The following is a 20,495-nucleotide window of genomic DNA, read 5'->3' as shown; positions in this document are numbered from 1 at the left end:
GGACTGTTATAGCCAAAAGTCGTCTTTATTCGAATTTTGGAAAAAATAGAAAAATCCCGAAAATCACTCTAAATTGAAATTCGATATAAAATAAGCAATCTCCAAAAATCCTGCCTAAATCGGATTTAAACTGACTTCCTAATTGACAATCGAAATATTACCATAAATAGTAAAAAATATCTAAATCTAGTGATTCGGAGGGGAAAACGGCAGAATTTGAGGTTGAAAAAAAGACCACATGGAGCGTAGCTCATGCGGAGAGCGTGCGCGTCGAAAAGAGCTTTCTGGATTGGGGTCTTAGGCGCGATTCTGACACCTGTAGCCAAAGTTATGGCCAAAAGACTGAAATACTTAAAACGACTCAAATGAAGAACATGTCACAATCAATTCCCGCCTTTGTGCTGATCTGTCAATTCATGGCATCTCAGCGCCATCAAAGTGCAATCTGACAGCTCAACATCATCTGTCTCGGATCCCCTGCATCAAAAAGTAAAGGCGTTATAATATTCAACTATCGGGCATCGATGATCCAAACCCGCTGCTAAAATCAAATCCAATGCATGTCAACTCATTCTCGTTTGCATTGAACATCTTCATCTTCAGCGAGTATGAACCCTGCATGAGGTTAAAGATGTTCAGAGGTATTGTTCATAGGGGAACAAAAAGATGAAGGTGTCATTTCGTTTTGGTGATTATTAAAATGGATATCCCTGTTAACTGGTGTTATCCGCTTTTCCTATAAACTCTTGGATTACTTGTGATTGTATATTCAAGCTTCTTATAAAGGGAGAGGCCGAATTATGTTGCTGGTTTAATAGGACGCAAATAAAATGAAAAAGACCCTATGATAATGAATCAATTGAAACTTCGTATTCTACCAGAACCACAATAATCAATAAAACCTTCAAATTAAGTCCAAGGATCTTCAAATGAGAACCATTTATCATTACTTATAGAATAGATGTAATAAAAAATACAAAGAAAATAAAGGATTTTCTTTAGATAAAAATAATTGGGTAAACAAAGCGTTTAGTACCTAAACTAACACTTTTGGTATGTTTTAGTACCTAAACTTTCATTTTTTTAAAACCACACCTAACGTTTAGTTTTTATTCATTTTAGTACATATAAAAATTTATCGTTAAGTTTTGAAAAAAATTGAAAGTTTAGATACTAAAACGGATCAAAACTGATAGTTCAGATACTAAAGAGTTAAGTTTTTAACGACGGGTACTAAAATGAAATAAAAACTAAATGTTAAGTATGATTTTGAAAAAAATGAAAGTTTAGGTACTAAATGAACTAAAACTGATAGTTTAAATACTAAACGTGTAGTTTACCCAAAATAATTTAACTCCTTGAACTTTCTTTTGAGTTTGGAGGGAAGAGAAATTAAGGGATTCTGATGAGTGTTCAGAATCAGTAGTATTTGCTCGTTAATTCTTCGATCTTATGGATTTATTATTGTTGATTTGGTTGTGTTATGCTTGTTTTTGTGTAGGATCTTACTTTCCAAAATTAGTGGTAAATTAGACACATTCTGGATTTTTTTATTATTTGGTCACGGATGGAGACATGGGCACGACTCTGGGCATGACACGGTCTGACGTGGCATTTTCTAGAAGATCTAGTCAGTGCGCCTTCTGGAAGATGGACGAGCAAAGTTGCATTAGGAGACTTGTTTAAAGTTTGAATTTAGAAAAACAATTATCTTTAGGATTATTTTATTTTAATTTCTTTGTTTATCTCTAGGTTTTTAGAGGCTATAAATACCCTCTTGGGGTAAGCCTAAATTCACAACTCAGATTACAATCTTCTTGTCTTTATAGTTTTATAAATGTTCTCTCCTTTATTTTATTTTTTCAAGTATTTCGGTTTTTACTTTATTGTTTTAAGCTTTGTTTTTAAATATGCTAAGCATGGCTTTTTTCATGCTTAGCTAATCTTCTCATAAGCCGAGAGCTAAAACGATGACTCAATTCCAATGGGAGAATTGAAAAAGGCCCTAATAATTTTGGAATATCTCTCTCAATCTCTGCGCTTATTTTTCAAAATCAAAATAGTTTTCAAAATCAAAGATTGACTTTGGTCAAGAGGTTGTTGTGATTAAATGTGTGGGAGGAAGATTCGGCTTATACAAAGCACATTCGACTTCCTGAGAACACACTTGGCGAGATAGCCTTGCCAAGAGCGAATTGAGATCGGAAGTAGTGGTTATTGAAGCAACAATCCGAGTCGGTCTTCACGAACTTAAACGGTAATTGATCTATGACAATTGATGTTGATTAGATTAGTTTCCGAAGCCGGAATCAAAAATTTCCTTGGGTATTCGGTATACAAAATAGAGTCACGGGGATTGCCCTTGTAGACAAGGTAACCGACGTGAATCCCAAAGGAAAAATCTAATTCGATGATCTGAAAGCAATTTAGTCAAAGCGAAGCTTGAGGCTGATTTTACCATATCCATTTTCAACTTTAAAAATATTTTCTTTAATTCACTTTTATTATTATTTAAATATCTTTTTACCAAAACCCGCTATTTATTATTTCACGCCTGGTATAAACCATTAAGACAAAAATTTGGAATTTTTTAAGTCCTTGTGGAATCAATCCTTATTTCTCTTTACTATGTATTTCCTTATTTATTAATTAAGAAGAAGAAATTTATTTGACATCAAAACGACAGTTGTCAGATTGGCGCCGTTGCCAGGGACTTTGCCAAAGTTACTAATTTTTGTTTGTTTTCTATTTATGAACAAGACTAATTCGGGCGCATTAGTGGAGTATGACCCGGAAATTGAAGCTAGAGTTAGGAGACTTCACGCACAGACGCTTCGGGAAAGAATGAGACAACAATCAAATCTAGAATCAGAATCAAATTCAGGTGAATTCGTTAATACAGAACCAATTTCGATGGCCGATCCTACTATCAGGGAGTTAGCCGTGGCACCCACTGAACAAGAGCCTTTATGCATTGATTTTCCCCAAGGTGAAACTTCATACCAGTTAAAAACTATCCTTATTCATCTCCTCCCTACATTCTGTGGATTGCCAAACGAGAATCCACATAAACATCTAACGGAATTTCACATGGTCTGCTCCAGCATGAGACCACAGAGAGTAACCGATGACCAAATCAAACCTAGAGCTTTTCCTTTTTCCTTAGCTAATACGGCTAAGGAATGATTATTTTATCTACCCCAATTCTATTACTACATGGGCTCAAATGACTCGTCTTTTTCTTGACATGTTTTTCATGCGGTGAAAGTCAGTGAACTACGAAAGAGAATACTTGGAATCAAGCACCTTAATGGAGAGTCGCTTTATAACTACTGGGACCAGTTTAAGAAGTTATGTGCTAGTTGCCCACAACATGGGTTAACTGAACAAACACTTATTTAATACTTTTATTAAGGATTAACTCCCCTGGAAATGAAGATGATCGATGCTGCCAGTGGTGGAGCCTTGGTGAATATGACTCATACTCAGGCTAGGGACTTAATTTCCACAATGGCGTAAATTCCCAATAGTTTCGCACAACTAATGAACCTGATTGAAGGGTTTATAAGATAATTTCATCTTATTTAGAAAATAAGATAGATAAATTAATTGAAGTCGTCAACTCTCTTGTAACAGGAAAGACAGGACCAAACAAATTATGTGGAATATCTACATTACCTGATCATTGAACAGACGGTTGTCCACTGATCCAAGATGACACATCAGCTCAAGTCAATGCAGTCGGTAACTTTCCAGGACCTCCCCAAAGAGCTTATAATCCCTACGGCAATACTTATAACCCAAGATGGAGGGATCATCCGAATTTTAGTTATACTCAAAACTCAAGACCGAATAAAGGTTATCAAGCGAGACCACCTCTACCACCACAACAGCCACAAATGACATCATTAGAGTCAATTGTCAAGAGGTTAGTACTTTCCCAGGAAAAATTCCAAATTCGTACTGAAGCCCACTTAAAAGAGATAGACAAGAAGATGAGCCAATTGACTCAAACCGTAGGCCTCTTGGAATCACAAGGTAAACTTCTATCCCAAGGTAAACCCAAGGGAGAATGTCAGGGCCATCACTCTTCGGAGTGGTACAGTAGTGGCGCCACTTGTTCCATCAAATGAAGCAGTCCAAAAAGAAAATAAGACTGTTGATTCAGGATCCCAGAATAAGAGTGACAAAGAAAAAACAGATCCAACGTCATCTCCCTATGACGTGCCACCACCTTTTTCATCGAGGTCAGTTAAAAGGGATAAACAAGTTGAGGAAAATGAAATACAAGACATACTTCAGAAGGTGGAAGTTAACATACCTCTCATTAATGTTATCTGAAAGGTTCCAAGGTATGCCCGGTTTTTGAAGGATCTTTATACGACAAAAAGGAAGCTTTCTAGGGTCTAGAATGTGAATTTGGGAGAACATATCTCAGTTGTCTTCCAGTGATAGTTACCACCGAAACTAAAAGACCAAGGTATATTTGCAATACCCTGTAAAATTGGTAAAGTTAGGATAAAACGAGCCATGTGTGACCTTGGCGCCTCTATTAATGTAATGCCTCTATCTGTTTACAAAATGATTACTAACAAGCCTTTGAAGAATACAAAGATCTCAATTCAGCTTGCCGAAAGATCGGTGATCTATCTAGAAGGACTCTTAGAGAATGTACTGGTGGAGGTAAACAACTTAATATTTCCCACTGATTTTTATATAATTGACATAGAGAATGATCGCACAAACACATCCTATGATATCCTGTTGGGGCATCCTTTCCTAAGTAATGCACACACGAAAATCAAAGTAAGAAGCGAAATTTTAACCATGGAATTTGACGGTGAGGTCGTTAAGTTTAACGTGTATAAGGCAATGAGATATCCTGACAAAGTGGAAAGTATAAATTCTGTTGATATAATTGATCCTTTGGATGATGAATTTTTAAGGACTAATTTTTCCTTTGATCTATGCAGGGAGCTAGAAGTTCATGATGAGAACATATACTCTGATTATGCCGAATTGAATTTGATTTCTTCTAAACCTAAAGTTTTACCCTCTGTTTTGCAGGTGCCTGAAGTTGAAATGAAACCGTTGTCGGATCACTTGAAATATGCCTTCCTCGGAGAAAACAATACTTTTTCAGTGATCATATCGAAAGGATTGTCCGAGGAGGAAGAAAAAGATTTAATAACGATTTTACGTGCATACAAGGAGGCTATAGGATGGACCATCACTGACATAAAGGGGTTGAGTTCATCCACTTGTATGCACAAAATTAAAACCAAAGAAGGCGCAAAATCGACTAATGAAGGCCAACATCGGCTTAATCCACCAATGATAGAATTGGTAAAAAAGGAGATACAAAAACTCCTTGATGCAGATATTATATATCCAATTTTGAATAGTAAATGGGTAAGTCTGATACATGTAGTTCCTAAGAAAACAGGAGTTACTGTGTTGAAAATTCTGAGAGAGAGTTTGTAGCAACACAAGTTCAGAATGCATGAAAAGTCTGCATCGATTACAGGAAGTTGAATTCATTAACTCGAAAAGACCATTTTCCTCTTCCATTCATAGATCAAATGATAGAACGACTAGCCAATAAATCTCACTATTATTGTCTCAATGGATTTTCAGGTTTGTTCCAAATTCTAGTAGCACCTGAAGATCAAGAAAAGACGACATTCACATGCCCATTCGACTTTTTTGCTTATCAACGAATGCCTTTCAGACTTTGCAATGCACTAGCCACATTCCAAAGGTTTATGATTAGTATTTGTTCTGATTATATTGAGAAATGTATTGAAGTCTTCATGGATGACTTCACTGTTTACTGTAATTCATTCAATGAGTGTCTATTAAACTTGACAAATGTGTTGCGTCGATGCCTAGAATTTAACCTTGTTTTGAAATATGAAAAGTGTCATTTTATGGTTGATAAAGGTTTAATTCTAGGCCATATTATTTCTTCTAAAGGAATTACGGTAGACAAGGCAAAATCGATATAGTACGTTAACTTCTTTACCCCACTACGGTGAGGAAAATTCGTTCTTTCCTTGGTCATGCAGATTTTACCGTAGATTCATTAAGGATTTCTCCAGGGTGGCGCAATCATTATACGAGTTGTTACAGAAGGATAAAACCTTCAATTTCGACCAACAATGTAGAGAATCATTTGACATTTTAAAGGAAAAGTTGGTTTCGACACCCATAGTCCAACCGCCAAATTGGGATTTTCCCTTCAAAGACATGTGTGATGCTTCAGATGGAAATGTTGGAGCTGTGCTCGGAAAAAAGATCAGGAAATAACCTCACGTTATCGCCTATGCGTCACGTACCTTGGATTTTGCACAACGGAATTATTCAACAATCAAAAAATAATTATTCGCTATTATTTTTGCATTAGATAAATTTAGATCATATCTTCTTGGCACTAAAGTTGTTGATTTCTCTGATCATATAGCCTTGAAGTACTTGTTTAGCAAAAAAAATGTGAAACCACGACTAATCTGTTGGATCTTAATCCTCCAAGAGTTTGATTTGGAAATCAAGGATAAGAAAGGATGTGAGAACCTGGTGGCCGACAACTTAAGTCGGCTTCCAATCTCTACAGTTGATCCTCTCGTTCGTGAGGAATTCCCGGAGGAAAGCTTGATGTTGGCGCAAAAGGCAATGCCTTGTTTCACAGATATAGTTAATGACTTGGCTACAGGTAAATTACTATATGATTTGACTAGAGCCAAAGTAAACCGTATTAAAAGAGAATCTCGCTTCTTCATTTGGGATGATTTATTCTTTGGAAGCATTGTTCAAACCAGGTATTTCGACGATGTGTTGTTGAAAGCGAGGTAAGCTCAATTTTAAATTTTTGTCATTCTTATTTGCGTAGTGGACATTTCAGACCGAAGCGGACTGCTCATAAAGTTTTGAAATGTGGTTTCTTTTGGCCTCATATTTTCCGTGATGCTTACTTATTTTGCAAATCCTACAATAATTGCAACGTGCAATTACTTTAACTCGAAGAAATTAAATACCTCTTAATCCTATTTGTATATGCGAAATATTTGATGTTTGGGGACTCGACTATATGAGTCCTTTTGTTTATTCCTTTGGTAATTGTTATATAATTCTTGTGGTTGACTATGTTTCGAAATGGGTAGAAGCTAAAGCCACTCAAAACAACGATGCAAAAACTACTGTTCAATTTCTAAAATATTGTATTTTTTTTCCAGGTTTGGCACATTGAGAGCGATAATAAGCGACTACGGCACACACTTCATTAATCAGATAATCGATGCACTTATGAAAAAACATGGAGTAAATCATAGGATTTCCATGGCTTATCATCCACAAACGAACGGACAAGCATAAATTTCAAACCGTGAAGTAAAGATGATTCTTGAAAAAATAGTCAAGTCAAATCACAAGGATTGGAGTTTGAAATTGATTGATGCTTTGTGGGCTTATCGAACTGCATATAAAGGACCTATTGGCATGTCGCCATATCGCCTGGTATTCGGTAAGCCATGTCATTTACCTGTCAAGCTGGAACACAAGGCATATTGGGTTGTCAAGTAATGCAATATGGAATTAGAAGTGGTTGGCAAAACACGGATGTTACATATACAGGAGCTTGAGGAAATCCAGAGAGATGCTTACAAAAACGCCATAATATATAATGACAAAACAAAAGAATTCCATGATAAAAAATTTCTTTTAAATCTTTTTCTATCGGACAAATTTTTTTCTTTTTAATTCAAAGTCAAAATGTTTTGCAGGTAAACTTCGAACGAAGTGGAGCGGACCTTATACGGTAACTGAAATTTTTCTCATGGCACAGTCTAACTTGAAGATGGTTCGGGTACTCGATTTAAATTCAATGGACACAGGATTAAACCATATTATGTGAATATCCATGCTTGCATAATTAAAGATCTTGACTTAGAAGAACCTGTAGTCTGAATTAGGTCGTCAAGCTAACGATGTTAAACACAAGTGCTTCATGGGAGACAACCCATTGTTTTTTAATTCTGTTACATTTTCAATTTTAATTTTAATTTTTAATTTTGATTAAGCATGTTTCATTTAATTTTTATTATTATTTTGCATGAACCGAATGTTTTTTTAAAATTAAACAACAAAGATTTGGAAAATTATCATCCGAACAACACCAAATTCGGACACCAAGATCAGTGTAAAGTCGTGCAAAGTAGTGTAGTACCGATATTGCTAAGGCAATATCGATACCATGGAAACATAATAAAAAAATGGTACTGATACCATTAAATGGTATTGATACTACTCTATATAGTAGTATCGATACTCCTTTGATAGTATCGATATCGTTGTTTTTCTACGGCGCACGTTAGCAAAACCTAAATTGTTTTCCCCATTTTTTGTTATCTTTCTGCCGCCCCCACTTCATAATCTTCTTTTCTCTTCCTATTCTCTTTTATTGTGGACCTCACCCCTTTCCCTATCACTTTACCTTTTTAATTTTAAACACATCTTTTATCTCATCAAAAACTAAATTATACTCAAACTCTACTACTTCCACCACATACAACATAACCAAATTAAACAACCCCTTTACCTCTTCTCCAAGAACCGTTTGCCTCTCCCCCAAAAATACACATCCATCGTCCCTTTCCTCTCCTCACCGTCGCCAGCCTCAACGGATTACTCTACTCAAACTAACATATTTCAAACCATCCGCTTATCTCTACTCCACGAGGATGAGCAAAAGAAACCATTCGGACAACGCCAACGCTCCTCCACCCACCGTCCTTGGAGGACGTCGCGACTCTAATACGCCAGAGTTTGTCGAGTTGCCTAACGATTCCGACTCCGTTCCACCACCATCCCCTATTCGCCCAATGCGAGGCTATGGCCACGCTCTAACCACTCTATTTTCGCTGTATCATTCAGCGTTTACACCGACCGCTTTGCTATGCCCCGGGTTAAGCACCTCTCACCATCCGTCACCACCGCGCTCCCCATATCCATCATTCTACTTAATGCCGACAGTAGGAACGTCATCATCTCATCAACAACAGACGGGCTTCCTATCGTATTCGATTCATTAGGCGGCATCGAACAACGCTCTAGAGGTAATCTCTAATATTATTTCGGTTTAACCTTTGTTGATGTACCATCCGATTTATGGTTTTACAGAGGACTTCAATGCTGGTTTTCCACTCCCGGATCCTTCTTCTACGACATCGAGCTCTCGGCAGCAGTCTGGGAAGCATGTTTTACCGACCCGATCCCCTAGCCCGGATGATTCCCCTGCTCTTGACAGTCCACCACCTACCCACAAAAATCCTAAGCACAACCGAAGAGATTAGTCGTACGTCCCTTTCGAAGAAACTCTGCATGGGTACTTGTAATTTTCGGATGATGAATTGGAACATTTTGAGTCGATAAAACCTCATCTTTTCCATGTAAGTAAATATATTCTCTCTCAAAATTTAGAAACATTGCATTTACATGAGTCCATCTATACGTATTTTTCTTTCATTGGTTGGACTTCATATCTGATGATTAATTGTGGCACGTTTTATGAAGTTGTTTTTGAATTTTACGCCACTTTCAATTTTTCACCAAATTGTCTTCTTAATGTTAATTTGCTTGATGTCGTTACATTCTGACTATGCGAAAATTATTTTTCAATGTCTATTTTGGAGTTTAATCTTTCTATGGGGTTCATGATGGATGTCATGAATCATGCGTATTTGACAGCTTTACTTGAGATTCCGCAGGACTTCGATGCCGATATAGCCTATGAGACACTTACCGGCTTGGCTGGCCATACGTTTAACTCTCGTTCGACTCGAGCTCACATTATCCACGGTCCGGCTTTACGCTACATACATCGCTTCCTCTCCTACAATTATTCCGGCTGGAATGACTCGTCTTCATCCTTGAGCCGAGTTGAACTTTTGTTTTTATGGTGTATATCAGCCAGCCACCGGTGAATATAGGATTTTTGTTTGCTCGGGCTTTTGAGTTCGTTATTTGATCCAATCGCCCACTTATCCTTGGCTCTTAAATTACTCATTTAGCCTCTCGCATTGCTAATTTCGATGTTACAAGGTTTACTTATGCTTTTTCTACAGATGCTTTAGATGAACGATGTTTGAATTCAATGCGCCTACTTGCTGGAACCCCGAGCACACCATACTTTGTCCACCGGGTGTCATTACTCCTCGCACGAGCAAGTTTTTGTTCACCGTAATGCACCATAACCATCACCTACAATAGCTCGCCCGGATATGCAATCTCAAATTGATGAAGTCTAGAACCGCCTCCATTCCATTGAGACAAATATTACTGAGATTCTTTCCTATCTCCATCCCAGCGCCTCTCACTGTGGTAGAGGCCTTGGCCGTGGTCGATATTAAATCTAGAGAGCACTCTATTCCTTCTATAGTACTTTAATTTTTCGTTTTGAGACAAAGCATTTTAAGTGAGAGGAAGTAGAGTGTAGGTTGAATTTCCCTTTGCTTATCTTTATGTTTTGATGCTAGTATGTGTTGGTTGAATTTGTGGAAATTTCGTTGAATTTGTCTTGTTGTGCTTGTTTGGGAACACATACTTGTTTAGGTTAGGATGTTCTTGATAGTGGATAGCATGAATTATGATCAAGTTGGTATTTTTGTGATATTCCATGATTTTATTGGTTTAAATTTGATTATCTCAATGCATGAAAACAATTTGGTGAGATTTAAGCCTTTAAGAGCATATCATTTTGCTCTCATTTTGTTTGATTGAGTATGTCCAATTTGACATTGGTATTCTAGAACATGCATTTTCAATACTGTCAAGATTACACATGAACATGGTGCTTAAAATGATCTGGGCACCTTAGGATTAACCTTTCCGTTCCCCCCCCCCCCACTAAATTGCCTACCTATGTATTTTCCCTCTAGTTAACCACTTTTGAGCCTATTCCTATTTCTTTGTTTTCACCACATTTATAAACCTGAGCCTTTTATTTTATATCTCTTTTCTCCCATTTTCAGGGCAAGTGAGCAGTTTAACTGATGTATGCTCCATGTAAAAAAACAACAACAAGATTTCTAAAAAAAGAAAAACAAGAGAAGCTGTTTGAAAAAAAAGAAAAAGAAAAAAGACATGAAAAAATGGAAAATGAAACAACAACAAAAAGAAAAAAAATTAAATTCATTTCGAAAAAGGAAATTGTTGTTTCATAGGTTGTCTTTTAATCTTGTTCTGCTTAATGTTTTGAAGGAGTTGAACTTGTTATTTGTTAGTTCCTTGCCTTGAATTATTTAGCCATTTATTTAGCCTTTTCCCCAGCTTTACCTAAGCCCCATTACAACCGATAAAAGACCCTTTGATTTATGCATCGTGTTCTCATTAATAGTGGAGATTTGATTTACTTGCTGGCCTATGGTAATATTGTGTTGGTTCTGACATTGAGTGATTTGACTGAATCTCGGTAAGGTGTTGAGTTATGGGCATTAAGATTGATGAATGAATGGATGTTAAAATTGTATTTGACTTGTTCTAATTGGTGATGTTTAATTGATTGATTTTTTGACTTGAATAATTATTAAGGTGTCTACCTTGCTTCCTTGAATGTGAAACTTGACAAAGAAAGGTAAATGGAGTTTTTGACTTTTTTGATTAGATCATACTTGAGGACAAGCATGAGATAAGTGGGGGGGGGGGAATTTGATGAGTGCTCAGAATCGGTAGTATTTGTTCGTTAATTCTTCGATCTTATGGATTTATTCCTGCTGATATGGTTGTGTTATGACTGTTCTTGTGCAGGATCTTTCTTTCTAGAATTAGTGGTAAAACGGTCGCACTCTGCATTTTTTTATTATTTGGTCATGGCTGGAGACATGGGCATGACACGCTCTGACATGACAGTTTCTAGAAGATATAGTCAGCGCGTCTACTAGAAGATGAACGAGCATAGTTGCATTAGGAGACTTGTTTAAAGTTTAAATTTATGAAAAAAAATTATCTTTATGATTATTTTATTTTAATTTCTTTGTTTATCTCTAGGTCTTTAGAGGCTATAAATACCCTATTGGGGGTAAGCCTAAATTCACAACTCATATTACAATCTTATTTTCTTTCTAGTTTTATAAAAGTTTTCTCCTTTATTTTATTTTTCAAGTTTTTCGGTTTTTACTTTATTTTTTTAAGCTTTGTTTTTAAATATGCTAAGTATGAATTTTGTCATGCTTAGCTAATCTTCTCATAAGCCGAGAGTTGAAGCAATGACTCAATTCCAATGGTTTGAAAAAGACCCTTAATAACTTTGGAATATCTCTCTCAATCTCTGCGCTTCTTTTTCAAAATCAAAATAGTTTTCAAAATCAAAGATTAACTTTGGTCAAGAGGTTGTTGCGATTAAATGTGTGGGAGAAAGATTCGGCTTATAGAAAGCACATTCGACTTCCTGGGAACACACTTGGCGAGATAGCTTTGCCAAGAGGGAATTGAGTTCGGAAGTAGTAGTTACTGAAGCAACAACCCGACTCGGTCTTCACAAATTTAAACAGTAATTGATCTACGACAATTGATGTTGATTAGATCAATTTCCTAATCCGAAATCAAAGATTGTCTTGGGTATTCAGTATACAAAATAGAGTCAAGGGATTGCCCTTGTAAACAAGGTAACCGACGTGAATCCCGAATGAAAAATCTAATTCGATAATCTGAAGGAAATTGAGTCAAAGGGAAGCTTAAGTCTGATTTTACCATATCCATTTTCAACTTTAAAAATCATTTCTTTATTTTTACTTAAATGCACTTATATTATTATTTAAATATCTTTTTACCAAAACCCCCTATTTACTATTTCACGTATGGTTTAAACCATTGAGACAAAAATTTGGAATTTTCTAAGTCCCTGTGGAATCGACCATTTTTTCTCTTTACTACATATTTCCTTATTTATTAATTGAGAAGAAGGAATTTATTTGACATCAAAACGACAGTTGTCAGATTCTAAATTGTTTCAACTAACAAAAAATCCCCAAAGTGTCCATGCATGAGGTTAAAACTAAAGGAATTAGTTTTTTCAAATCGGCATAATGTTAAAATAATGTACTACATTTAAATAAATAGTCATTTTAACCTTTATTTGTTTTGGAAGCATTTTGGCCCCAACGTTTCATTTTAGGATTAAAAATTCCTAATGTTTGATTAAACAATCACTTTAATCATTATTCTTTCTTTTTAGAGAATTTTGACCCTAATGTTTCATTTTGAGGCAATAAAGCCCCTATTTTAGAGAGTTAACCGTTTGTTAACTAATATTTTTCATCAACGGAAGGACTTTTTACCTCAAAATAATGTATTTGGGGCCAAAGTGCTCGGAGGTGTAAATAAACTTAGATTGAAAGAACAAGGTTATGTTCACGTTCGTTTTTTTATTTTTGAAGGTGTTCATGTTTGGTTCATGTTCGTTTAAAATTTTAATATCATGTTCTTGTTCGCTTATTTATTTTTGAAGGTGTAGTGTGTCGAAATGGTTTCCCGAAGAGAAAATGAGGGTCTCATTTCAAAATAATTTTTTATGATGGGTTAAAGATAAAACATGGTTCGAGGAGTCAACACCAATATTTTATTAGGGTGTGGTTGGGCACCCAAAAAGTAATTTTCATTTTAAAAATATTTGCTTTAATTAAAAAAAGAAATTTATGGTTTACCTTACCAAAATTTGAGATTAGGAGTCGGTTACGTGTGGAGAAGGATTAACACCCTTACAACACCCTAAATCAGTACCTAGTCGATTAATTAGTTGTCTTTGAAATGAAATTTAAGAATTTGAGTCTAATTTAAGTTAAGATCCCCTACAAGTAATATTCTTTGAATTTTTAGGTGAAACATAATAACATTTAATTATTTCCTATCGAGAAGAATCAACCTCTTATACCTTAAAACAATTGATTCTTACTCCAATCGAAATAAAGAAATATTAAAATTCCATTCAAAAGTTTATTACTAATTCAAAATAAAAAACACCCAAAATAATTTTAAGAGAGAAAACGATAATATCTAATTATTTCCAATCGAGAATAAATGATCTTTCATGCCTTAAAACATTCATTTATTACTCCAATCGAAATGAAGAGATATTACTACTTCATCTTAAAATTCAATATCGATTTGAGTGAAAACGATAATATCTAATGATTTCCAATCGATGATAAATGACCTCTCATACCTTAAAGCAATCATTTATTGCTCCAATCAAAATGAAGAGATATCACTATTCTCAATATCGATTCGAGTATTATTATTTTGAAACTCATTGGAAAACACATGAAAAAAATTAAGCAAATTAAAAGCATATATCAAGCAAGTATAATTCATTTTTTAATTTATCAATATTTAATGAGAATAGGGATGTTCAATTATTGAAATATCTCGAGACGTGACCTTAGATTCGATCTAATAGTCTTTTCTCAGTGAATTTAATTAAAATGTATTCGATTTAATTCATGCCACTAATGTGATATACTTTCATTTTAAAATTATCGAAAATAACTTTCTTATACGTTAAGACATTACGACAATATTAAAATGAACAAATACTACCCTTAGTCAATTTATTTCGGTTCGAGTCAAGAGAGTTTATGAGGGTTTCATGTAATTTAATTTAAAATTATATCCTAGATCTATATGCAACAAATTACACATACATATAGCATGCATAAAAAAGAATAATAATCCAACATACATGTACGGTTATCTCATTGAAACAATATAAAATACGTTTACTACATACACATATATTTAGACCTCAATCTAAATAAAAACATAGAATAAATATATGATGGTATCTAGAACAATGGACAAAAAAATATATACATACATACATATATAGAACATTAGAATATAAACATTAACTTAAACAAACAAAGATCCTAAAATATAAAGTTCACATATTTTAAGTGCCAACATCGTAATAAACCCAAAGCTAAATATGAACCAAAATAAAAATTAGAAAAATTACATGCCAAATGTATAATCACGCATAAACCAAAAAACTAAGCCTAAGGACTAAAATAAAAGTATTTAAAACTACATGCTAAAATTGTAAGAAACAAAAACAATTAAGCTATGGTGGCCAAACTGTAACATGCACAAAAATTATAGGGACTAAATAATAAATAATTAAAGAAACTAAACAAGTGACTAAATTAAAATAAACATAAAATTAAACATGCGGTGTTGTAAATAAACGTCGACTAATATGCAAAAACGCGTGAAATATAGGAGGATCTGAAAGAAAATAAACCAAAAGTTAACATAAGAATATTAAAATGGTAAAATCTCAGAATAAGCACAAAATATTTAAATTTAAGTGAAATAAGCTAAAATTAGGGCCAAATTGCACACGATAAGAAGATTAAGGGACTGCGCGTGTGATTTGAACATTGAGGACCAAAACGCAAATCACCAGGGGATTAAACAACTCTCTCTATATTTTTTCAGAAATTGACGATGAGCGCTGTCCCGACCACCATCCATCACCATCTCTGGTGCCTAAAATTTTGGGGTTCATTCATCTCATCATAAGGATTCTGGATCGGGCCACGACTTTGCGAGATCCAGAGATCGCTGCAAAAATGGTCGACGACCTTTCGGCTTTTGAAGCTCTAATCTCCTATGTCCACCGTCGGATCAAGCTGGTTTCCAAGTATGTTGTTCCCCTCCTCCATATGCTTCTCCTCACTCTCCGGATTAGGCAACGGAGGCCCCAATCACCGGGGAGAGATCCAACCGAGAGGCATTTTCCTAATTTCTTCTTCTATTGCTTTGCGTTGCTAAAAATGACTTGTATTTAAAATGAAAAATTTTGTTGCTCTAAAAATATCTTTCCTTTTTTTATTCCTTTGCTCGAAAGAAGATAGGGTTGAGTTCCCTTTTACAAGTTTTTATTAAATTGGGAGTCCTCTCATTTTTTTACAAAACCAAACCCCCTATTTACATTGAGAACCTGACTTTTTTATCCTCGAATAAAGTTCCTTTTCCCCATTTTTCTAGATCTTACATGTTCATTTGTATGAGTTGTTGCGGTAGGGAGGTGATGATGGTGGAGTGTTTGGTAGGGAAGTCCCAGACTTTTTGGGATTGACCTTCTTTTTCACTTGATTGATCAGTTTGATTGATTTGATTGAATCTTGTTGATAGATGCCTGGCGAATGGAGTTAATGACGACACTGGACTAGCGAAATAGTGGTAACGATGAGCGACTCTGACTGGTAGTGGAGGCGATAGCTGGTAGAGACTAGGGTTAGAAACCCTAACTGGTTAAGGCTTGGGCTAATTGGACCCTCTTGTAATTGGGCTCATTATATGGCCCAATTGGGTCCGTTGTAATTTGGGGCCCTGTTTTGGGCTAGTTGTACAGGCATGCATAAAAAAAATAATGAAAATAAAAATAGTAGAAATAATAATAATTATATAATTAATATTAATGAAATCTACAAATGCCCCGGGCGAAAACAGATATCGACAGCTGCCCTTCTTTGTCAATTTTTGTGTTAACAAGAATAAGGCAAACACAAAGAGATAATGAGTTTTAGTTCGGTCGACTTCGTGCTTTGAAATCTGATAAGGGATTTGTTCCACTGTTTCTTAAGGGTAGATCATATCGAGAAATGTTGATTCATTCCACTTTTCTTCAGGGAGGATTGAATAGAGGTAGACTTGTTCCACTACTACTCAGGGAATATCAAATCTCGAAAGAAGATGGATATGCTCTATTTCTTCTTAAGGGAAAATCATATATGGGAATGTTGATTCATTGCACTATTCTTCAGGGAAGATTGAATTAAGGTAGACTTGTTTCAATGTTCCTCGGGGAAGATCAAATCTGGAAAATAGAAAAGAAGGACATGTTCCGCTGCTTCTTGAGGGAAAATCAGATCTGGAAATGTTGATTCATTCCACTATTCTTTAGGGAAGATTGAATCGAGGTAGACTTGTTCCACTGTTCCTCAAGGAAGATCAAATCTGGAAGAAAATAGATCTGTTCCGCTAATTCTTGAGGGAAAATCATATATAGAAATGTTGATTCATTCCACAATTCTATAGAGAAGATTGAATCGAGGCATACTTGTTCCATATTACTCAGGGAATATTAAATATTGAATGATAGGGATTTGTTCCGCTTCTTATTGAGGTAAATTCAGATCTGGGGACATTGATTCATTCCACTATTCTTCAGGGAAGATTGAATCAAGGAACACTTGTTCCATTATTCCTCGTAGAAGATCAAATCTGGAGAAAAGATGGATTTGTTTTGCTACTTTTTTAGGAAAATCAGATCTAGAAATATTGATTCATTTCAGTGTTCTTCAAGGAAGATTGAATCGAGGCAGACTTGTTTCACTGTTCCTCAGGGAATATCAAATCTGGAAAAAAGGATGGATTTGTTCTGCTGCTTATTGAGAGAAAACCAGATCTGGAAATGTTGATTCATTCCACTGCTCTTCAGGGAAGATTGAATCGAGGAAGACTTTTTCCACTGTTCCTTATGGAATATCAAATCTTGAAAAAAGGGATATGTTCTGCTGCTTCTTGAGGGAAAATCAGATATGAAAATCTTGATTCGTTCTATTGTTCTTTTGGGAAGATTGAATCGAGGAAGACTTGTTCCACTGTTACTCATGGAAGATCAAATCTTAAAAGAGAGGGAGCTATTCCACTTTTCTTGAGGTAAAATAAGATCTGGAGACGTTGAATCATTCCACTGTTCTTTAGGGATGCTTAAATCGAGGCAGACTTGTTTCACTGTTCCATAGGAAAAATCAAATCTGGAAAAAAGAGGAATATGTTTCATTGTTTCTTAAGGGAAAAATTAGATATGAAAATGTTGATCCATTCCATTGTTCTTCAGGAAATATTGAATAGAGGCAGACTTGTTACACTGTTCCTTAAGGAAGATCAAATATGGGAAAAGAGGGATCTATTCCACTTTTTATTGGGGGAAGATCAGTTCTAGAAATGTTGATTCATTCCACTATTTTTCAGGGAAGATTGAACCGAGGAAAACTTGTTCCACTATTCCTCAGGGAAGATCAATTCTTGAAAAAAGGGATATGTTCTGCTGTTCTTAAGGAAAATTAGATCTGGAAATGTTGATTCATTTCATTGTTCTTTAGGGAAGATTGAATCGAGACAGCCTTGTTCCACTGTTACTTAGGGAAGATTAAATCTTGAAAGAGAGGGATATTTTACACTTCTTCTTGAGGTAAAATCAGCTATGGGGATATTGATTCATTCCACTTTTCTTTAAGGAAGATTGAATCGAGGCAAACTTGTTCCACTATTACTCAGGGAAGATCAAACTGGAAAAAAGAGGGATCTATTTCACTGCTTTTTGAGGGAAAGTCATATCTAAAAATGTTGATTTATTCCACTACTCTTCAGGGAAAATTGAATCGAGTTCGATTCGCTTTTCTTATCTTCAAGAATATCAAATATTTTAACTTATAAAGTGACTTAATGGTCGGGAAACATGCCCCACTTCAAAGTAATACTTTCTCTGTGGATTTAGCCCACCATGTTCTTCAGGTTCTGCCTCCCTAAAAATGATTCCCTGTATTTGAGGTTGAAATTCTAGCTTCCATTTGTTGGGATTTTGATACCATGAATCTTTTCTTTTTATTGGAATATCTATAAAAAAAACATATGTTTATGTGTGAAATGCGAATGCAATGTAATTCATTTTCTTTTATGCAAACGATGTTCTTATGCATGCATAAATGTTGATTCAGTTTTACTTTGACTTTAAAGTGGGGACCTAGGTATTCTTCCATTTGATCACTAATATCTAGGGTTTACTCAGATATCAGTGTAGTAACTTATAATTTAAAGCTTGCCTTTTTGAAGAGCCATCTGATCATCTTATGTCTTTGCGTCTTCTTTGCCTCTTATTTATAATAAAATCTCATAAGAAATGTTTCACTTCTTGAATTATTGCAACTGTTATAAATATGATCTTGATGCCCTTTTCTGTCTTTGTCTTAATTGCGTAATCAGAGTTGTTTTTTCGAGACTCTGCCATTAATTAATGCTCAAATGGTCTGCTTTACAAGGTAAGCTCTGCTCAAATTCATGGTCTTCCCCTAGCACTCCAATTTGTGGGGTTTATTCTCAATGTCTTTTGGTATGTTCCTTGTTATCTCAACATGATTTGGGTTCTTTATCATACCCCAATGTGGTTACTTTCACGACTCATTCCTACTTGGGCACCAAAAATTCATCCTTAACTGGTATCACTCTTACTTTTTTGCTATATGCTGGGATATGTGCCCCTTTTAAATGAGGTGATCATCTGCTTCTGGATAGGTTACCGACAATGTCACAATGAAGTGTTACAAGTTCTATCCTCCAGTTCTTCTATTCTCTTAGACTATTTGCTTTCAAGATTGTGGAATGCTTCATTATTCTGGCATCGTTTATTCTTTTTCTCCAATAGAGACAGAATGGGCCTCACCAGCTTCAAGGACATTTTGCATTTGAGATTGTATTGTTTGAAAATATTTTTCTCCTTTCTTTTATTTTAAAAATCAAAGAAAACAGAATTTTGTAATGTATTACCCCCTTAATTCAGGCTCACAATTGAAGCAAATCATAAACATGAGTTCACAGAATATCAAAAGAATTAACAACTCTTTTAATATTTTCAAAGTTATTGCTCTTTGACAAGTGTCAAAATTGATGGGTTGGCTTCAAGTTGGCTTCCTATTTTCTAAGGTTCCAGTTATCAAAGATGACATTTCTTTCTCGGTCCTTGTGAACATTATAACATGCCTCTCTTTCTTGGCTTCGTATTTTAATCGGATGCGGACAAAATGACGCAACTAGCATAATCAATTACTATACTTTCTAGAACACTTCTATTTGGTTCTCTGAAATCTTCCATTTTTCAAGCTTCATAGACTTCCTTAGCAGAGGTAGTGCAGGGACATCAATCTAAATATAAAATTCTTGAGTGATTGTGTGAGGTCGACTTGACAATTGCAGTAGAGAAAACACCGAAGTGCCAAGTACTCGAACAATTTCATGGTTTGAATGCAATCTATTCATAAAGTCAGGGCTCTTGAGTTTCCTCTATAAATAATTGCTTTAGTTGAATAGCCCAACTTTATTGTATAATCTATAGTAATAATTTATTAACCTTTTGAGTATTCAGATTTAAATTACTTAAGCTCATCGAGAAGAATATGTTATAGTCTGCGTGTCCTTGATGGTCAGAAAATCCCATATTTAGAGTTCAGCTCCCAAACAACTTACCTATAGTAAATTCATCCACTCCACCATTCCATTTGTGAAGATTAGGATCATCATTGAACGTCCTCAATAGTAGTGTAGTCTAGCCAGTTTTGTAATGTCGTACACAAGAGATGCCCCACATTGTCCTCTCCTAAGCATACCTGAATACCAAGCCTATTGACCATTTCTTCATGTGAGAAGAAGGCTATATTGGTCCC

At 35.3% G+C, this 20,495-nt stretch overlaps 1 pseudogene; it reads right to left on the bottom strand.

Annotated features, from left to right (window-relative positions):
• Window positions 1-507: 507 nt before the first annotated feature.
• Window positions 508-20,495, bottom strand: part of LOC120131288 — a 31,403-nt pseudogene continuing 11,415 nt past the window's right edge.

The sequence above is a fragment of the Hibiscus syriacus genome, unplaced genomic scaffold (genome assembly GCF_006381635.1).
Source record: "Hibiscus syriacus cultivar Baekdansim isolate YM2019G1 unplaced genomic scaffold, ASM638163v2 tig00110551_pilon, whole genome shotgun sequence".
Taxonomy (NCBI): Eukaryota; Viridiplantae; Streptophyta; class Magnoliopsida; order Malvales; family Malvaceae; genus Hibiscus; species Hibiscus syriacus.
Note: the sequence above shows the minus strand (reverse complement) of the source record. Positions and strands in the feature narration are given on the sequence as shown.